Source organism: Apis florea, unplaced genomic scaffold (assembly GCF_048593485.1).
Source record: "Apis florea isolate Af1SG1 unplaced genomic scaffold, ASM4859348v1 contig_1789_pilon, whole genome shotgun sequence".
Classification (NCBI taxonomy): domain Eukaryota; kingdom Metazoa; phylum Arthropoda; class Insecta; order Hymenoptera; family Apidae; genus Apis; species Apis florea.
Genome location: NW_028256481.1, coordinates 3,359,037 through 3,381,709, shown reverse-complemented (window position 1 = coordinate 3,381,709; position 22,673 = coordinate 3,359,037). Strand labels below are relative to the sequence as shown.

Here is a 22,673-nt window from a genome sequence, read left to right as displayed (position 1 = left end):
AGTAATATAGTAAGTTCAGCTATTAAGTGGAAATTGAAATTCCATCAACTAAGAATCTGGAATAATGAGAAGTTGAAGGAACATAATATATTGTTTTCAATTAATTGAAATAACAGAGTACATTATTTGAGTTAGAATTTCAATTATTGTGGGGATTTATCAAAATTTGATAAATTATGCAAACATTAGAATATATATAAACATAGAATTATATTATTAACTATTATTACTAGCACATAAAGTTATTAGTCATTAAAAAATAGGAATTGTCATATAAATAATGGAATTTTAATACATTGGAATTATAATTGCTAAATTCGAATTAACAAGTTATAATAAATTGCAATCTTTTTCCAGTTGAATAAATAAAAATTATAAAAGAATAGCAAAACAAAAAAATTATTTAGTTAAAGTTATTAATTTATTTTTATATAATGAACTTTCCTGTACATGTTTAAATCATTTTGAACAAATAACTTCATTATTTTTTTCTGCATAATGTTATTGATTTCTCAAAGTCAAATTATCCTTTGATAACATTATTGTTATGATATTTTCATCTTCTTTATAATATAATTTTTGATTTATATTAATTGTAAAAAAAAATCTGGAGTTCAATAATATTTCTTGTAAGAATTATTATAGATTTGTTTTAATATAAATTGCCAAATGAACAAGGGAACTATTTCTATATTGTGAAGAAAATTATCCAACAGAGTATAAGATATTAACTATGACTGAAGATTTATCTTGAACCCTTCAAAGAAATTCATTCATTCGTTTCATTCATTTTCCTCATCTATCATTCAGAATCGATGATACGAATTAACTAAAAAACATTATGATACGTTAATTGTATTCACATTTAAAAATAAACTTATATTTAATGCTGATACATGTATCAAATTGTGTGACATACATGCAAGAAATATACAATATTATTCAAGATATTTAAGATATATTAAAAAATTCATGTTGATTAATTTCTGACACAAAAATTTCTTCTTGTTTCTAATTTCTCTTTTAAAAGAATTAAAGTTCAATTAAATTATTTACTCAATACCAATTTTAACACATTTTTACAAAAATATAATATCAACACTTCTTTCACTAAGCTACAAAATATACTATACAAGTATAAATATATAACGCATTAATTTTCACAATAAAACAAAGAAAGAAAAAAAAAGATATAGTTTATATGGATATTTATATAATTATCACAAACATGTTAAATATTATCTCTCCGATATTGTCGGCATCTCATATATACACGCGCTTATATAGACACAAATGACCTATAATTCTCGCGTCTTCCTCTCCCATTCCAAGTTGGAAACTGTGCCGATTCCTGCAAGCATTCATTCGCTCCGCCACGTGTCACGGCTCGGACAGCTCTCGAAGGATGGGGTGGCACGGTATTATGCAAACAGTCTGCATCTCTCGCACGCACACAGCCACGTGGCCGTACATGCGCGTTCGATACATCGGTAGATGCCGTCGCGTTCGACCCATTTTCCAACAATGCTCGACCCGTTTATTATTAGATGCCGAGGCTCAGATACAGTGGTTGTCGACCAAGCCACCGGAATAAAGATGACACGAGGACGACAACACCGGCTCGTATCTCGCACGTTCGACGATGGAGTGCGATGGATCGCGCCGATGGTGGATGCTGGCGAAGCGATCGTATATTCCACCTTCTGCTGATTTCAATGATTCAAGAATCGCTTACGTCGCACGTTCTGCGCATGAATAACGAACCAATCTCTGTTGGGGGATTGTTTATTCGCCGATCTGATTCGATTAGAACGTCGTGGTATCTGGCGCGAAGACGTTACAGTTTATGAGGTGGATGCTTTATGAAAATTTAGTTTTTCTTTTATACCTGTGTAAGAGATACCTTTACGTAGGTGAAAAATGTATACTGGATGATTTATTCAGATTGGAAATGTTTATTTTGGAAATTGTTTGTAATTCGATCCATTTTTTTTTTTTTTGTAAATGATGAATGTAGAGAATATTACTTATTTGTTACAATATTGATTTAAATTTTTGAATTATTGGTGTTGGAAAAAATTATTATATGTATTTATTGTATGTTTTTGAAATGTGCAATTTAATATTTTGATGTGAGATTTTTAGATAGATAATATTTAAAATTTTTTCCTGAAATCGTGATTCTTGAATTATATTATTCAAGGTTAAGTTTGTTTAAATTTGTTTTTTACATAAAATCATGATAGATGAATTGAAAGAATTATGTTGAATTTCTGAAAAAGTATGTCAAAGAATCGTTAGTTTAAAAAATATTTCAATTTGAATTTTATAAAACTTATTGCATAAAAGACAAGAAATATGCAAAGCGATACTCGTCAATTTATGTTTTTTTTGTTTTTCGTAATCGTATGTTATTCAAATTAAAATATCTTCTGAATTAATGATTTTTTAATATAAATAATTAATTGAAGATATTAATAAATTGCAATCGATTACATTATATTTAGTAAAATTTCATTTATAAATTATCTTTGTTTCGAAACTATTCATTTTGTGTAAAATTTTTTTCAATATAATTTTCAAAAATAATTTATAATTTTAGATAATTTACTTTAAATATATAATAAGATGAAGCAAAAAGTAAACAAAATTCCTTTTTGTTTTCACGATTTTTAATAATGAACGAAAGTTTCTTTTCATACTGATATTTAAGTTGTAAAATTAATCAAATTTTTAAAATATCATAAATTATATGTAAAAATTATTTTCATTGATTTTATATATTTTTTTTTCAATAATTTAATTTTTGATTTCAGAATATATTTAAAAAATTAATATAAAAAGCCCACTATATCTTTTGTACGATAAATTTGAAGAATTCGAGGCAAACTTTTTTTTTTAAAATTAAAAAAATAATTTTGATTTTTTATGATATGTAATATAAAAATCTAATACGATTTTATTTTTCTTTGATAAATTTTTATCGATTCCTTAAGAATAATAGAAATTTAAAAAAATATTATTACATTACGTATATTTCACACAACAAAAAAAATAAAAAATTCTAAAATTATTGAGCGTGAAACGATAGCAAAATTCAGGGATAAAATAACGCGTTATGCAACCAAAAAAGGGTACATAACCGCGTCAGTGGATTCGTAGACGACGTGTTTACAGAAGATGGACGGCGAGGAAGGATAAACCGTCGGCAAACACGTAGGTTCGGTGAAAAAGTATGTCATAAGCGAAATTCCGTTTGAGTTTGTTAGAATTGTCCTTCTTCGACGGATACGAGGGAAATAAAAGAGGAGGGAGGGAGAAGAAGGAAAACTTCCGTTTGAAAAATTCCTTAAAATGCACGACTTACCCTCCGTCGGTACACCTGTTCTCTTGGTCGAATTTCCACTCTTCCTTTTGGTTTCTCTCCGCTTTCTTCTCTTTCCGGTTTCTAAGAACAAACGAGAAGATACCATTTAAAGAAAAAACGTGCAACAGTTTGAATGATGTTTTCGCGAAGAAATGTGTGAAAAGTTGTAAAGAAACGTGTAAAAAATTGTTTTAAAACTTGGATCGTTTGTGTAGTTGATTTGGCTTGCGTTGTTGCAGCAGTTTTTTTTTTTAACTTTCTTTGAATTTTCGAATATATTCGATATATTCAAATATATCGTATTATTTTTAATCTTTATCTTTCTTCCACTTATTAAAATTTCCAATACAAATCAAGAGTGATAACTGTAATAATAAAGAAGAAAAGAAGTTAGAGGATAATAATTATTTTTTCAATTAAAAGTTTTTTTGTTATAAATAACGATTGTAATTGATGGAAAAATTTTTTTCACCGATAACAATTCGTGTGAATATAATACATGATAATCGATACTGTGAATTGTAAGTAACTACCTGTAAAAGAAATTGTATTTTTGTTGCTTATAAGTTACCTATAGTCGATGAGAGAAATTTATTTCGATTGTTTATCGATAAGAGGAATTATATCTCAGTCGTTAATAATGCATAGTTATCAATCAGATGAATTGTATTTCATACGTAATAATTATCGATAATAAAAATAAGTATATTTTGATTGTAATTATCCAACAAATTTTTAATTTTGTAATAAATTATATATAATTTCGTATAATATGATTTGTGTTGATGTATAAGATAAATATTTTTACTCAACTGATTATCAGTAATTTGAACTAGAAATTAGATTGTAATAATAAAATATAAATTACAAAGCTGAAAATTTGATTGATTGAATACAAGCAAAATAATATTTTTGTTATCGATAATTGTTACGTACGATTGAAATGTAATTCCCTTCATTATTAATGGTTATTGACAAATAATAAAATTTTCGGTCACTTAAAATCATTATTTATTACTAAAACGTTTTAAAATATTTTTTAATCGTATGAAATTTTTTTTGAAAAATTATCTATATATTTTACGATTGTTATCCCTAATTTATAACTAAATAAAAAATAAATCTTTGTTAATGATTTTTTTATGAAAATTTTTTAAATAATTGTTATTTTTAGTTCCAAATTTGAACATGAATAAAAAATGAATAGAAGATATATTAAATAGAATATTACAATTATTTCAAAAATATTGAATCTTTTTGTAATGGAATGAGTTAATTGTTACAACCAGATATTTCTTTAAGAATAATAAAAATAATAAAATTAAACAAAAAATTTCCAATATTTTTGTCACATTCATAAATGAGATATATAATTTAAATACATAGGACATTTTATAAACAAATTTCATAAATTTTTAATATTTTCATTATATTTATGAAAATGGGATATCATCTATTTGCAGATTATCATGTGATGGTTATGTGTTATATATATATATATATGTATGTCCTATATTATCGAGAATTTTTTAACAGTGGATTCTTTATATAAAAAACAATAAGAATTATTTATACAAACATATGTTCTATTTGCTCTTGTTTTTGAATTATAGCTAGTTTCTGTTTTATAAGAGTATTATACTTTTACGATGCTACCTTGTATGTATAGGAAAATCAGATATCGTCATCATTTGCTTAATTTCATTTTTTCCTTGTTGCATTATTAATAAAATTATTAATACAATAAGATTGAGATACTTATGTGATTTAAAATCAACGATCTTGTAATGCTTAAAGAAATTATATAATTATAAAATTACCATCAATATTATCTGTTTTATTCAATATTAATCAATCAATATATGATTTATATAAATCAATCAATTTATAAATAAGACAAAATGCACTCTCAAAAAGAATAAAGAATGAAATTAAGCAAGATGAACGTGAAAAGAAGGATTTTTTCAACGGCCATTTAATTTTTTTACAATTTTATTCTAAACAAAAGTGTCTCTTATGTACATATAATAGCATGCAATACAACACAATATGTATTGGCTGTTATGTTACTTTTATTATATGTATTATCTAACATTATCTTAACAATCTTTTCTTCTTACAAAAACGTAACGAAAAATGAAAAAAGAAATGGAGAAGAAAAGGATTAAACGGAGAAAATAAATGAAACTCAATTTCAGCGAAAAGAATCCAGATCGTTTTCTGAAACGAAACAATTGCCTCCAATTTCAGTATTGAACGATTCACGTCATCATAGATCACCCGCAGCCAAACGCGATATAGAAAGTTCTCAGAGGGGGAAAAGAATAGAAAGAGACGGACAAAGAGAGATAGAGAGAGAGAGAGTGGAAAAGAAAGACAGGGTAGAATCCTCGTAGGACCTTCGACGTCGATCGTCGCCACGTCGAAGCACGAGAGAGTTCAACGAGCTGGCTAATCGAAACCGTTTCTCGACTGCTAACCACTTATCTCGAGAGAAAGAGAGAGCCAACCGTAAGGAGGTCCATCATCTGCCCTCGTTTTCTCCTTTTGCACCTTTCCACGGCTTATTATTCTTCCGCCAAGACGCAGCCGTCGAGTGTACTCGCAAACGACAATATTGCATTCAAAGCAATATCTTAAACTCGATTTCTTTTAGATTTATCATTTTTCGTTTAAAGTATGAAATGAGAAGAATTAATTTGTCTTTTGAAAGTCATTTTGCCAATTCGTTGCTTTTAAGATGGTAAGTTCGGAATCGATGTTACCGATTTTACCTCGTGACAATCTCTTCGACAATTCGTTATTTATAGATGTTTGAAAAACTTTATTTTTGAGTTTGAATCGAATTTGGTTCGGAAGTTTGCTTCGACGAATAAATTTCTATTCGAATAACTTCGATGAAACTTTATTTATTTGTAAAGTTGTAGTATAAATTGTGGTATCAATTAATTAACTTTAAGAATAAAAGTTAGTAATTTTATATACGATTTTTAAGACGAAATGAAAAAAATGAATACTGTTTGCTCGTTTTTATTGTACAAAAAATATAAAATAAAAAGTATTGAACAAATTATAATATATTAACATTTAACTCATATCTGTTACTTATAAAGAATTTTTATAATATGTTTCCAATAATTTTCTAATCATTGTCATAATTTTATTGATTCTACTCACATATATGATATATTGAAATTTTTCAAATTCAAATCCAATGTCTTTCTCACGTTCTACATCATAAATTCATAAGACAAAATATTCTAGAAAAATTCATTTCTATTAAGTATCATTTTCATTCAAGTTATATTATTAAACATTCAAAATAATTATTAATAATTATTAAACAAATTTTATATTTGCGATAATTTTGCAATATAGAAATAAAAATGAGTATTCTACCAATTATTACTCACATTTTTTTCACTTTTCAATGAAATATATATTATTATTTTAACGTATTCGATGTATTACATCAATTCCATACCGAACCACTGTAAATACATTTTATCAGATTATCTCTATTTACAGAAGGAAATAGACATTTTGTATACGTTTCATTTTAAAAGTTATACTTCTCAGATACGATCTCTTGATACGATTCACATATGAATGGAATATCGTGTAACAAACTATATAAATCATTTTAAAATCTCGTTCATTCATAGCATCCATTCGTTATGGTTGATATATCATGATATATTATATGAATATACAATTACCGAATATCTTGCACAAAAGAGAAAATGATAAATGTAATAACAGATAAAAAAGATAGAATAAGAATATATATATAAAAAAGATATTATAAATTTAATTTATTATATTCAAATTGTGTTTTGTTTCGTCGTAACGAATATTCGTTTGTCATAGCATTTTAATTTAACGAGAGAGAGAGAAAAAAAGCATTCTTTCACAACATCAATATAATGATTATAATGACATAACAATTTTAAAGCTAATTTTATTAATAATTCTTTGTTTCTTTATCATTTTTTTCCTTCTTTTTTTTTTTCAACGTAAACAATCCGGTAAACAGGTTAATAACGACGAATGAAATAAAGAAACATTATTTAACTGGTAGTTGGAAACTGGCAAGATGGAAAGAGAATTTCTCCTTTTCAAAGTTAAAAACAAAGAGAATACGAGTTAAGAAAGAAATAGAATAGAACGTTTCATGAGCCACGATACAAAAGATATTCCACTTCGCGAGTATTCGCATTCGAATTCGCTCAGAAATATATACAAAAATATAAGCGTGACATTATACGCCAATTAGAACACGCACTGCATTGATTTTCGGTCGATTATTTATCAAGGGATGGACGATATTATCCGATTCGGCTGAAAAAAAAAAAAAAAATGGGTCACTTCTCTCTTCTTTTAGAAAAACTGAAAAACTTGAAATTCAACGGGCCGTGACTGCGAATAGATGCACGCTTCGACGGAAATTGTATCGAGGGAGGCAAGACCTTTTTTTTTTTTTTTTTTTTTTTACGGGGACGAAGATGAATTTAATAGAGGTTCCTCAAACTCTTCCACCCCTCCCCTCTTTCCACTTCGTTCCTTCAATTTCCAACATTTTCAAGAATGCACAAGAGTGTTCTAACATAATTGCACGAGCTGTAACGAGGTCGAGCGACACTTGTGCCTGTTTTCCTCCTTAATGAATACGTTTCTCGATAAATCGACCGTTTCTTTCGAGGTGCATAATGTAACCTCATCCTCCTATCCGTCTGCTCTGCCGTCGCCCCTTCTTTTTCTCGATTTTACGATTTTTCTTCTTCCTTCCTTTCTCTTTCTTCGCGTCCTTCGTGTTCAATAATTGCTTACCGTGTATTCTCGATTATTACTTCTTTTTTCCTTATTATCGGAATGATGAAGGGCTCGTTGAAAAACGGAACGAAACATAATTTTTTTTCTGCGTGCATTATAATTATGCGACTTGAGTTCTCTGTATGCCATACAGAGTTGTTGTTGTTCAATTTTTCATTTTTTCATATTATCGGTTTTGGTCGATATTGTTACTCGAAAGCGAAAAATGTTTCGAATAATAGTTGAATGATATCAAGAAGTGTATATTTTGATGTTGTATCAATTCTTTCGTGAATGTAAAAGTTGTATGGAAATTGACTTTTGTTTTTTTTTTTTTTTTAATGGAATTATATATCTTTTCAATACATCAATCGATGCAGCTTGACCATTCTCTATAGAAAAGTATTAACTCATATATATTTATAAAAATTATCAATTTATATGAATTTCGCATAATTTATCTTCATGCAATAAATTTTACAAAATTCGAATTGAAATATCTCTAATTTTAGGCACAAGAATAAGTTAATACTTTTTTTCGCAGAGAATTGTATCGAGTGATGATTATTGAAAAATAATTCCATTTAAAAAAATTAAGAAAAAAGAATTAATAATATTCATGTGCTTCCCTCAAATCATCATTCAACTTTTAAACATCTTTCGTCTCGAGTAATAATACTAAATCGAGATATCAAAATCTGAGACACCCTGTACAGTCATGGAGTAATTTTATAGTAGTGTAGTAGACAAAAAAACAAGAAAAAAATGTCGGCAAATAAACAACCGCCACTATTTGAAATACGCGCGTTAATGATCTCGCGACAGCACATACAAGCACGTATGAGGGGCACGTAGATGCCTGCTTCCTTTCAGCTGCCAGACTATTTCATATTGCGATTTTTTAATTCTTCTATTTAGCTTTTTTTTTTTTTTGTAAATTACTTCGTTTCCTGCGACATTCACGTTACAACACGTCGATTCGTTTTAATTTTCTAGATTCAACGTTTTTACTAGATTCTTTTATTTTATTTCAGAATCTGTTCTTAATTATGAAAATGTTTTAATAAGCATGTTTTCGTAATATTTGGATTTCATATGCCAAGAGTTTGTTTTCTAAAATTGGAAAGTGAAATATTTTTGAAACTGTTGATTAATATATTGAAAAGTGTTTCGGGCAAAAGTTCAATTTTTTTTACGGCTCGTTATTGAATATGCATTATACTGTATTATTATTACATTAATTCTTCGTTTTTATTAAGGTTTACCTATATTGCATCCCATTATATGTATTATATGATAATATATTACTTTGATATGTACGATTGAATAAAAAAATAATATATTAAGAATTTATATAATCGTTCGAAATATTAATAATTTCGAGGAGACCATTTTTGTTCGATATATTTGAAATTTTTGTAAATAAATACATTCAAGAATCAATTTTTTAAAAATAAAATCATGTATTTGTTGTTACACCAATTGATACACAAATTATTACAAAAATTACTAAAGGATTTACAATATTATTTGAGAAAATGTTTTAATTTGAATTTTATAAAATTTATTGTATGCAAGGGATTAAAAAATTTTTTTTTAGGAAATAATAATATGTACTGATTAGTGTTTTATAATGAATAATTTTATTTAAAAAGTTAAAATCGATCTTTGAACGTCCTCGATGCGTTTATTTATAAAAATTCAAAGAAATAATAACTACTTTATATATGTTATATAGTTGGAATTTTTTAATGATTACTATAGAAAAAAATCATTGTTACATATATTTTTTACTTGTAAAATCACATGTGTGTATTTTCATTGTCCATTTCTATTTTCTTACAATATTTAAAATTGTTTTTCTTAAAATTTTCGTAATTTTTTTTGAGTTTCATTTTGAGTTGCAACAAGTGAATAATAATATACATCTAATAATATTCTCTTTCAAAATTATTATATTAAAATTTCATGTGAAATTTATTCTTCGATATGATCAAAAATATTTCAGCCTCTGTTTTATATGAATCATTTTGTCATCAAAAAAAATCGAATGAAAAAAACTTTAAACAAATGGCGAAATGATGACAAATTCAATGAACATTTTGATACAATTCTAACAAACACTTGACAATTTTTATGCTACTTCAAAATACAATTTAGAAAGAATATTTAATTTTCTCCAGACAGAAAAATGAATCACTTTTAAATGCGATAAGATAGGCGCTTATATTAGACAAGAAAAATGGAGGAAGATGTATATGTTCATTCATAAAAGCAGTCATCAGCCACGACACGAACAGCGGATTTAACGCGTCTGCAAGTCGCGTGACAATAAGACCGTCTCGCCTGCTTTTTTTTTTTCACCCACTTGATGGATTATTACGTGAAATGATATATTAGCTGCTATACCACCTGATACTTTTGCTTATTTATCATGGCTTGATAAACAAAACAACATGAAAAAGGTTAACTATACAGCTAAACTGTAAAACAATTTCCATTTCTAATGATATGTGTTTGAAAATAAATTTTTTTTTAAAAACGAATTTAAAATTTATAATCACAAATAGAAATTCAGCTTTGAAATTTTTTTAACTTCTAATCAGATCGTTTAATCAGATGTTTGAAACGAAATCAAAATAATTGTAAACAAAGACCATGTGTTTTTATATCTCGAATGGATTTGAAATATGCATATTTGTAGATCCACGTAGAGATCTACATCGATTCTTAATTTTAACTTTTTAGAAATTTCTCACTCGAAGAGTGAGAAGATTAAAGGAAGAATATTAGATGGAGGAAAGGTTTGAAGAGCATATTTTTTGAACATGTCAGCAGTCGTAACTTTTGATCAAAGTAAGATATCAGAATGAAATTTCAATAAAGAGTGAATGGGAAAGAGGATTAGAGGACATATTGTGAAACACGTCAATACGTGTTCTAAACGTATCTTTTGATCAAAACAAAGATATTGGAATGAAACTTGAGACAAAAAATTACTGTAAAAATTCAAATTTTCTGTAGAAGTTTATTTTTATATTTTTAAAATTTTCAAATTCAATATTTTCGTTTCTTTTTTGCTTTTTTAAAAAAAATCGCAATTTTCTAAATAAAGTATCAGATAAGTAAAATAATAAAGTTCATATAATCAGATATAAAAATTGTTTTATATTTATTCAGATAATTTTTAGAAATTTAGAAAAAACTTTCTATTATAACATAAAATTCAACTCGATGCTCAAACAAGATATAAAATATTCAAACAAAATAAATATTTTCTTTATGTAATTTTCAATATATAATTTAATTTTAAAATAATCGAAATATGACAAACAATTTGGCATTTTTACAAAAATTCATCTTATGTTCTTCAAATAAAAAGGATTAGAAATAAATATTGAAATAGTATTATTGAAATGAAATAATATTTAAGAGATTTATTTTATAATTATATCGATAAATATATCAATAGAAAATAATTAAAATATAACAAATGAATTTATTAAAAATAATTATTTCAAATAATACTTTACATACTTAAATACATATTATTATTCCAAATATTATTTTCTTGTAATTATTATTTAACAAAGAAAATAATTAAAAAAGTAAAAAGATAAATTTCTCTTTATAATTGTCTCACTGGTGAATGAACGTATGAACATCAATTTTCTACTCATTCTATAATATATGTAACCACGATTAATATAGAATAGCAATTACTTGTAAAACAAGTTATTTCATTGCATGTATAAAAAAGAAACATTTATTTTAATTTATAATAATCAACTTAACCGATTTTAATAAGCTTGAAATAACGTAAAGAATTTAATTTTGATCAACCTTTACACGTAACCGATGGTTAACTTTAGTTTTCGAGTTATTCGCAAAAAACTTTTGATACTATAGCGTTGAATTCTATATATATATATATGCGCCTGTAATAGTGTGCGTTAGCCACTTAAGGGCGCCTGTTAACCATATGTAGATATAACGGGTGAACGAAAATTCTGCTTATAGATTTGAATGTGGTCTTTTTTAAAAATTTCCTTTATATTTATATACGACAAATAAGCTGCGATCGTTGTAATTTTAATCAAAAATTATTTTATATCATATTTTCGACTGATATCCTATATAAAGTTAGAAGCCTTATTTTTTAAATATTTCATGGTTTTATAAATTTTAAATATAAATTTATAAATATATTTATAAATTTAATAAAATTATTTTTATATTAATAAATATAATGTTAAATTTATTAACTTTATAAATTTAATAGAAATATGGATTTTTATATCCTATATAAAGTTAGAAGCCTTATTTTTTAAATATTTCATGGTTTTATAAATTTTAAATATAAATTTATAAATATATTTATAAATTTAATAAAATTATTTTTATACTGATAATCGTATATATTGTATGACAGATCTATTCGCTTATTTTTTCTTTGTAACGTATATGTATACATATATTATATACGTATATACGATTGCCAGTCGAAAATAAGATATAAAATAATTTTTGGGCGATTAAAATTACAATGATCGAAGTTATTTTTTTTGTCGTATATATGTGCACATGTATACGTCTTAAAAATGACCACATTCAAATCCATAAGCAAAACACACACACACACAACACATATATATACACAACAAAAAAATTAAAAATCTTGGATCATTGTAATTTTGATTGTTAAAAAGATTGTTTTATATTTTATTTTATATTTATATTATATTATTATATTATGTATTTTTTTATATTTATATTATATATATATTAAATATATTATTGTTTTATATTTTATTTATTATTTTCGCATTTAGATTCGAACAATGTCTGTGATGGATATTAAGTGACGATATATGTTTGTTCACCCGTATTTATACAAAAATTTGTCAAAACTGACTATTACTATATATTATTGCACGTATGAACGTGTATATATAAACAAAATTTAGTATAATAATTTTTTGAGAATGATTCTAAGGAAACTAAAACTAAGATCATGGTTTATGGATAAAGGAAAAGATTGCTCAACATTCTTTACAACATATTTCGAGCTCATTAAGAGAAATCAATAAGAACAAAGTTAAGAAGTTAAATCCATATATATATAATTGAAATATTTATTATACACTGTAATCAATATAGAAACAAATTAATGATTTGCGAATTAATCATATCTAAGAAAATCGAAGGAATAATTTTATACAAATATTTTTATTTCTCGTTTCAAAGATTATTATCAAGATTGCTCGCGTTTTGTTGAAATAAATAAGTACAGAGATAATCGTATAATTTCGCGCTCTTCCTTATCGTCTTAATCCAACCTTTCGATCAATGCCATTCATTCGGTTTGTTGAATATGTAACGTGTTAATTCAAAAACGTGTTCGCGTGCCACGCTTTCGTGACACACAATCTGATAGGACATCTATTTACCTGACCGCTTATCCGGCTGGTTAAACGATCTTTCCAAGTGGTGAAAGCTGAAGTGTGCCTAATTTTCTCCGTGATTGCGGATTATTGTATTTGCATTTTAGTACCTGACTGCAATTATTGTTAATTTTCTCTTCCAATATCCTAGATAGATATAGTATATCATATGAATATAATCTTTTAATCAAATCAATTTTTGCAATCGATAAATCGACATATTTAATGCAGTTGATATTAAATGAAAATCGTGTATGTAATTTTGTCATTGTCACGTTTAAGAATTATTCTTCTTAAAATATTATTCAAATTAATCTTCCATATGTAAGTGTGGAACATATATATGTTCGATATATTTATAGAACAAATTTAAAATAATAATAGGGAAAATAAAAGAACGTCTTTGATATATTTCTATTTTAATGTATATATTTTTTTTCTTTCTTCTTATGAGGAAAAGAAACAGAAAAAGAACAAAAAAAAGGGATAAATTATTACTATCGGAATATGTCTCCAACAAATGTATCGTTCATTTTTATAAAAATATAATTTAAATATATTTTTTTTATTTTTATAAAATTCGTATATATTTTTTAATTTTATTTAAAAATTATCATAAAGATGTGTAAAACTTTTAAAAATATTTTAACACGCCTATTTTAAAATGAAAAAATTTTCATTAATTAATTTATAATTAGATGTATTGATTAATAAAGTATGCTTTATTTTTTATAAAGAAAAAATTTTAATTTTTAGTATAGCTACGTTAATAGAATATTAGAAGATTATTTCAATATCGCTTCGCAGATTTACTTTTTAAATATTGAAAAAAAAAATGTAAAAAAGTATCAATGATTTTATCAAAATTACCTTTTCTATCAAAGAATCCAAAAATTCTTTAAAAAATGAAAAAAAAAACAACGAATATTTTGTAAATGTATCATCATATATCATAGATATTACATCCTTTTTAATGGAGAGCCTTCAAAATTGTGTCTATATTATAATGACAGATATACATGTACGTAATGTCAATATATGATATACATACACGTCTATATAAAAATCAAAACAAACAAAAATTAGCATATAAAATTCACGTTAAATAAAGCAGTGGTCTCACTTTCTTTCACTTCATCCAACACAAATTTCAATTGTCCATAATTGGAATAACTAACGAATAACTATTGATCAATATTTTTCTATTTTAATATTTGTATTTGGTTTCTAAAATCTACCGTGACAGTAGTATCACTTTTCGAATAAGATACACAACGTATATTTATGAACCAACTTCTCAGGCAAGCTTATTGACTTAGCTTCGATCCTTTAAAATTTCTCTCAAATAGTTATTTTAAAAATGCATCGACGTAACTTCTAGATCTAACGCGTATGATCGAGAATGCATAATGTGCCAAGAGAGACTCTCTCTCTCTTCCTCCTTCCCTCCGTTAAAATCATCTAGCCTACATTTTGCACCTTGGGACCAAACGTCGGCCAACTCCGATTCAAAGGGGAGCGCGTGGATTTCTCGAAATCTATATAAAAGTTGCATGCGCCGCTTCTAGCAACACGCGCGAACACATCCCCGTTGCCTGGAACGATATCCTATTAATTATTCCGTGGTGCAAGGCGGCCGAGTTTGCCCAAGTATGCGGCAAGTTGGCTGTGCTGCGCCTTCTTGGCTCGAGCAACCGCTTCCGGCGATTTCCGCTAACTCGGATAATTCAGCGAGTTTCTTGGGCGGCCGTGTGTGTTTTAGCAATTCCCAGCAACTTTGTTTCGTCCATCTATGAATTCTCTCTGCGACTTCACGTCCGTCGGGTAAATCGTCTTAGCCTCCGCTTTTGGGATTAGTATTGCGTGGTTGTTCGCGAGAAATTCTTCTCGTACGAGTGTAATAATGAAATTTCTTTTGAGACAATTGGCAACAAAAATTTTAAATAATCGTTCGTAATCGTAGGTAAATAAATAATAGGAATATCGGCAAAATTGAACTTTCACTCTTGAAAAGATTAAAGTTTTATTTTATAAAAACTTGTAAATATGAATTTGATTTTTTTATCTTCGTAACTGGAATTCTGCGAATCTCAATCCTTGCCAATCGAAATTAATCTATACATGGATGAAGTAGAATTACACATGTATAAGTATTACGATCTAATAATTAACAACTTTTTGAGTATTGTCTTTTCTCTTTCAATTGTTAAACTTGTTTCGAATGCCTGCAAAACGAAACCTCAATTATTTCAAAATCTCTATGAGTGTGAAATTTGTATTTATTTTTAGAATATAGTTCGAATTATACCTGCTCTCTTCTGTGCATTATACTATACGTTTAAGCAGGATATAAAGTTTCCAACTTAGATTCGTAAACATTTAAAGCTCGACGAGGGTGGTATCCTCGAAGTATCATAAATAACATTTCCCACATTCTGAACATTCAGCAAGTTAACACTCGCCTCCTGCGAGCCAACCTCCAAACTAACTAACTTAATTAGCCTGCCGACCACTTAACTTCATCAACCAGTACTGTTGATCCGTGCATTTCTAGACATAACCCTGGACATTAATGCCTGCACATATTTTCTGCTTATTCTGTTTAATTGCGACACTAGATGCGGCATACTCGGGCCGCGTGAAAAATCGATTTCTTGTAAGTCGTAACTTGTTTCTCGTTAATAAAAGTCACCTTTTTTTTTTAAATAAATAAAGTGATTCCTCCTCGTGCAAACGTAGGATGTAGAATAAATAATTTTTCGAGATTGAACAGTTTTCTTCATTTTTATCTTGTACTTGGAAAACTTATTATGATTTAACAGTGTCGTGATCTCTTACCATTTTCATTGTATATATCTAATTAGTACTTGATTTATTAGTGCTACACTGCGAATGTTTGTAATAACAAGTTGAAATTTTTAAAATAATTAGAAAAGTGGAATTTAAGTAGAGATAAGTTTCATTCTTTAAACGGGTGGATAAGTATTTTTAACTTGGATATTTTATATCCTTTTGTAAATCATATGTATTTTTATATTGCATTTTCCGTAAATGCATAAATATGGTATAATTATTAATATTTATGAAATTATTGGATATGTATACATGTATATATTAGAAGAAGTAAAGACTCTTAACGTATTATCATTATTTCATACTTTTTTTAGTCCATCGAACAATTTTTAATTTGAAAAATTTTCAGTGAACATGATTAATTACAAATATATGTATTATTGAAGGTCATTTACAAAAGAAGTATCCTAAATTCAGAAAATAATGAAACTAGACGAATATAGAAGAATATAGCATATATGTATACACGTGAATATATAGTACGTTATTTTTTTCTATAATAGATATTTGAAAGAAATTTTCAGATAAAACTAATTTTTTTTTCACTTAGATTTGTTAAATTGTTAAAGGTCGCTAATTATTTAAATAATTAAGAAAACATTTTTTTTTTAAGAAATAGCACAATATAAAATTTATTATTCTACTATTTTTTTAATCTAATTTTCGCTACGAAAAATCATTCGCTTTTCGAATGATTATGTTACGATTTTCAGTACACTCTGTATATAATGAAATAACACTTGCCAACGATGAGAAGCGAAAAAAAAAAAAAAAAAAAAGGAAATCTTCCAAGATGAACAGCCTCAAAGTATGTACTTATCGCGAAACGGGTAATGTGCAGACTACGGAAAGAACGTGGGGATAGTGTTTTCATTTCCGGTGAACATTATGCATAAACAGCAAGAAGTAGCTGCTATATCGGAATACGATTATTGTACATGGAAATTGTATTGTTACATTGCTTCCCACTGGCTATCTATGCAATTCACAGCAAATACTCACTATGTATTATCTTTCTCTCGAGAGGATCGTTTCTACTTCGTTAAAACTAGAATAGAACGTAGAGTTTGTCAGTTTTTTAAAGAATATTCTGTGATTCGAACGAATCTGCGATTTTAATCTACAATTTTTAAACGAGAATTTTTTTGAACGTACAGTCAGTCACAAAAGTCTTCATTATTTTTCAAGGAAATTCATTTAATTCGAAAGTGGAAGATTTTCTGATTTTGATAAAAATTTTCATCGATATTTTGATATTTTGAATATACAGTGGCTCTGCAATTTATGATACAAATGGAATTAGAAAAATTCTATTAGAAAAATAAATTAAGAATAACGACATTGTGTTGATTGATTTTTAATTCTGGTATAAGAAGTATGCATCGTTCGATGGAATAAAATTGTGTATTGTATGATGTATTTCAAGATGTAAGATACTTTCACTTCAGGAAATATATTCGTGAGTTGCTTTTTGTTTCTATATTTAAAATGCTTTTAAAATCTTTTACATTTTATCTTGGAATATTTTGTTTGAATTCTAATGGTTTTTATACGTTTTTCATTTTGTAATGTTTATAACTTTTATAAAAATAATAGTAATCAAAATTTGATTCGACGACTTCACTCTTATATTCTTATTAGAAAATTAAAATTAAAATTAAAATTTTTAAATAATTATCACTCATTATTTGATAAATTTTTGTTTGTTTTTTATTTTTAATATTTAATTAATTTTTTTATATACAAATAAATTTTTTACAGAGACAAATCATTTATTTTTTAATATAATGTTATTAATTGCAATTATATTGAATTTTATATTTATCTAAAGAAACTACCTATCTAAAAAAAATATCAGAATTTTATGTTTAAACATAGTTCATTAAATTATATAATTTTTTTTATAATAAAAGAAATTGATGAGAAAATATTATTCAAATTGTATTCTTCGAGTTTTAAATTGATATATATCAAATATTATTCAACAGTATATTTAATCATTAAATTCCAAATGGTTTTATGTAATCAGATATTTCATATGCAATAATTTATATGTATGTAAAACAAATATAAAATACAATTTTATTAAAAGGGATTCTACAAGATATTTCTCTAAAACGATAAACTATCTTATCTCAACTTATTTGTATAACTTATACAAAATAATAAAAAAGAAAATATAAAACAGAAATTAAAAAAGGAAAAAATTAATCTCAAAATTTTTTCGTTTTTAATAATATGGATTTTATCACAGTGTATTTAATTGTCTTCTTAAATTTTGTCTTATATTTTATCGAATATCAAGAATATTCAGATTAGAATCATTCATTTCAATTTTAATTATATCAAAAAAAAAAAAAAGAAAAAAAAGATTATTAAGCCCATTTTTTATCTAAATGTTATTATTAATGTGTACATAAAGATGCATTAACATTCACAATCTCAGGTTTTTGTCTTTACTTCGAGCCATTATATTTTCTTGATTTAGCAAATTTTTTTTAAAATTTAAAAATAGATGATTTCATTCCAAATTGGATACAAGACTTTCAATTTCACTTCAATTGCAAATTTTTCAATTCTTTTTGTTATTCAAATATACGATTAATGTATAATGTTTAATTTTCAGAAAATTTTCTTAAAAATTATTTATTTTTTAAGTATGTTTAATATAAATAGAAAAAAGACATAAATCATAATAATCATCCCAATATAAATATGTACTAAATATAAATAACTAAAATATACGAATATTTAGCAAATATAAAAGATTGTAAGTTAATTAAATTCGTATTTATTTTTTTTTTTTCGTTATAACAAATTAACGATGAAGAATAATATTTAAAACGTATAAATTTAAAAGCATGGTATGCTATTCAAAATAATTTTTAATACATCTTTAAAAAAATTATTATCTCAATTAATCACTTTCGTCTGTTTCAATTAAATATTTTTAAACATATTTATATAACTCTATAACTATAATTATTAAACAATAGTGCTCGTGCAAAATTATCATATTTCCTTATTTTACAATTCAAACAAAAACCCTTTAAACAATTTAAACAATTAAACGATAAACGTTAAAGATTTTACTCTGCTTACAAAAAAAAAAAAATTCGCAATATCATTATTTTACATTTTTACTACTCTCAATTATTTCCCTTCTATACCGGGCGCACGATTCGTAGCATCGTTTCAACGGGGAAAGTGGAATCTATTCACCTATTCATGAATGAAAAATACGCTCGCGTGAATCGAGAGAGGTCATGATCGAGCCCATGGGGCGGTTGTCCATGTTTCCCTTTGCCACCGTTTCCCTTTCCATCCATTTTCGCGCGCATCCCTCTCTCCCCCCTCCCCTCCCCGCCCCTCCCTCACTCGTGCGAAATTTATCGCCAGTGGCGAGAAGTTCCGTGGAATTCAATCGGCCGATATCGTTGTCACAGTTCGACGTATGCGAGAAAATAAAGACAAGCCGGAAGAGGAGGCGGAGGAAGAGGAAGCGAGCCAATTCAAGTTTACCCCGCAAACGTTATCGTCGGCCGCGAAATGCGCCGGAAACGAAGAGTGTATCCTAGCCGGTTTCCGACCGTATTTCTTCGAATAAAGAGAGCAACGTATCGCCCACGATTTATCAGACCCCCGATTCCCCTTCCGGCTACCGATTTTATCGAGCCTTTGCTGCGCTCTTTGTATCTGTTTTGGGTTGGGTCTTCGGGACCCTCTTTGATCGGGAGGAAATCGAGGCGCTAGTGTAAAAATATAACGAGGTGTGAATAAAAGTAATGTTCCTGGAATTTTTGTTTTTTGTTCGGGAACGTTTGCATCGTTTTTCGTTTCTATTGGACTTTTGTGATATGACTGTGATCGATGATTCTTTCGTTTTGTTTCTTCTGGCTTCGTGAGAATCGGTCGTGGCTCTTTCCTGGTTTTCTTGAGAAAATCACTGGTTCACTTAAAAATAATGTTTGAAACGTTATTTTACAAGGAAAGTCATCTAGTTCTGAAGAACGAAAGTTTGTATATGTATGGAGAATAAATTATACATCGAGCAATTTATTTGTCAACGAAAGTAATGAAATTTTAATTTTAATCGGATGATTAAATCATATTAATTCTTTTTAGATTTTGGAAGAAACTAAAAAAGCATTATATGTTAGATCTGCATGATAAAGTTATATATTAAAATAACAGTAATAACATGATATATAATTACTAAAATTCTCTACAAGAATCGATTGTAATATTTTTACTGTTATAAAGAAAATAAGAAATTAATTCGAAAATAAATAATTATTTTAAATTGATACTATAATATAATACAATTCAAAAGATAAATTATTTATAACTTTTATTTTTTATTCGAAATATTATTTTAAATTTTTTCAAATCATTCAAAATTTTTCTCCAACATGTTAATGATTTTCGTGGGAAAACTTTTTTAGATTAGAAGAATCGATTGAAAAGTAATAAGCTTTATGCGAGCACTCTGTTTACAACTGCATCTTTACATTATAAACATGCCAAATATAAGTTTAAATATAAATTTGTCTCGCACGATTTCGAATAGTATGATTTTGAACGCAATTTTTTATTACTCTTTGATTTTCACTTTTTTCCAAAATTGAAAAGAATATATATTCATTTTCCTTTATTAAAAGTACATCAGAATTTTTCGATTGATGGAATGGAAAAAAAACTCTCGTCAAACGAGTAAATATTTTATAATTAAACAATAATACTTCCATTCCTACAACTGCTTTCGTTCTCGAGACACGAAACGAAAAATTCTTATTTTCAATCTCCATTACTTTTGGATTCTCCTATTAATATTCTCCAGGGTGTCCAGTTTCATCCCCTGTTCCTTTCTTACATCGAATCTATCCGAGCTAAAAAAAAAAAAAAAAAAAAAAAAAAAAAACCGTAGCACGTTCAATGCCCCGAAGAAACTATCACCGACGTCTATTCGGCGACTAGGATCCCGGAAAAATAGCTTTTCAACGGTGGCAGCCCGACGGCTTCTCGCAAATTATCCTCGAACCACGTCGCAATCTTTCGCCGTAAGAAAAGGAGGCGCCTGCTTTTCTGCTCGTAGCGCGATCCAGTCTAGACGAACTTTTGTAATATCGAGACAGTCGCGTCTGTGGCGCATCTAGGCCGCGGCTGGTTGCAGGGAGTCGAAGATCGCTTCTTCCTTCTCCGGAAACGAGCGCTCTTTCGTCTCTCCATCCGGCCGATGAAAAGATAAAACGGCCGTTCGACACAGCGTTCCCCTTGGCGAATCGACCTTGAGAAATTTTCCACGCTCTGGATGAGATCGTCTGGTGGAACGAATTTTCAAATTTTGCACGGTGAAAGGGATGAAAGAATTGTCGAACGAAGGGAGGGAGAATATACGATGTAAGGAGAATAGGAGAATAAAGGGTTGGAGGATTTTATTATATTATACGTCGAGAAATTACTTTATCGGAAGGAATTCTCCTTTCTTTTTGTCGTGGAAATTTTGTAAGAGCGAGATCATCCATTTCGAGAGATTTTTGCGGGGACTTGCTTATTGATAATATTTTTTAATTTTTAATGAATTGTTCGAGTGAAATATAGTTTTTTCTGGATCATTCGCAATTTTAAAGATTTTTAAATTCGCGAAAGTTGAAGTTTTTAAAAGTAGAAATTCAGAATGTTTATTTTTTTGGTAATATCTATTTTGTTAAGAATTAAAATTTTAAGAAGCTTGATTTTTGGAATCCTTTGTATTTAAACTCATAGCTGATTAGGAAATTATTCAAAAAATTAAGATCATTCACAATTTTCAATATTTTTCATGATTTTAGTGAAATTTAAACGAAATTTAATTGCAAATTATATTAAATATTAATGTTTTATAAATATATATTGATAATTTATGTATTGTGATACACAATATCTTATTATTTTTTTCACAGCCAGGAAATTTTTCCGCTATGAATGCAAATTGAAGTTGTTTGGAGTTTATTTCAAATACTTGTATACAAATCATCACATTTGAAAAAAGCTCGTTTAAAGAAATAAATTTTGGTTATTTAAAAAAAATTAAAATTATTCAAAAATGAAATATGCAATTTAAGCAAAATAAGAAAATATAAATTACATGTGTATTTAGAATGAATCAGAATATATAGGAAATACAGTGAAAATTGATTCTGAAAAAATTAGTTGAA

At 27.1% G+C, this 22,673-nt stretch overlaps 1 protein-coding gene across 5 annotated transcripts in view; it reads right to left on the bottom strand.

Annotated features, from left to right (window-relative positions):
- LOC100869566 (uncharacterized) overlaps nt 1-22,673 on the bottom strand; it is a 304,803-nt gene that overhangs the window by 87,026 nt on the left and 195,104 nt on the right. For all 5 annotated transcript variants that reach the window (XM_086909671.1, XM_031919759.2, XM_086909678.1 and 2 more), the window contains exon 4: nt 3,368-3,448. The gene's annotated coding sequence lies outside the window, so the exon portion shown is untranslated. The remainder of the gene's footprint in view (nt 1-3,367; nt 3,449-22,673) is intronic.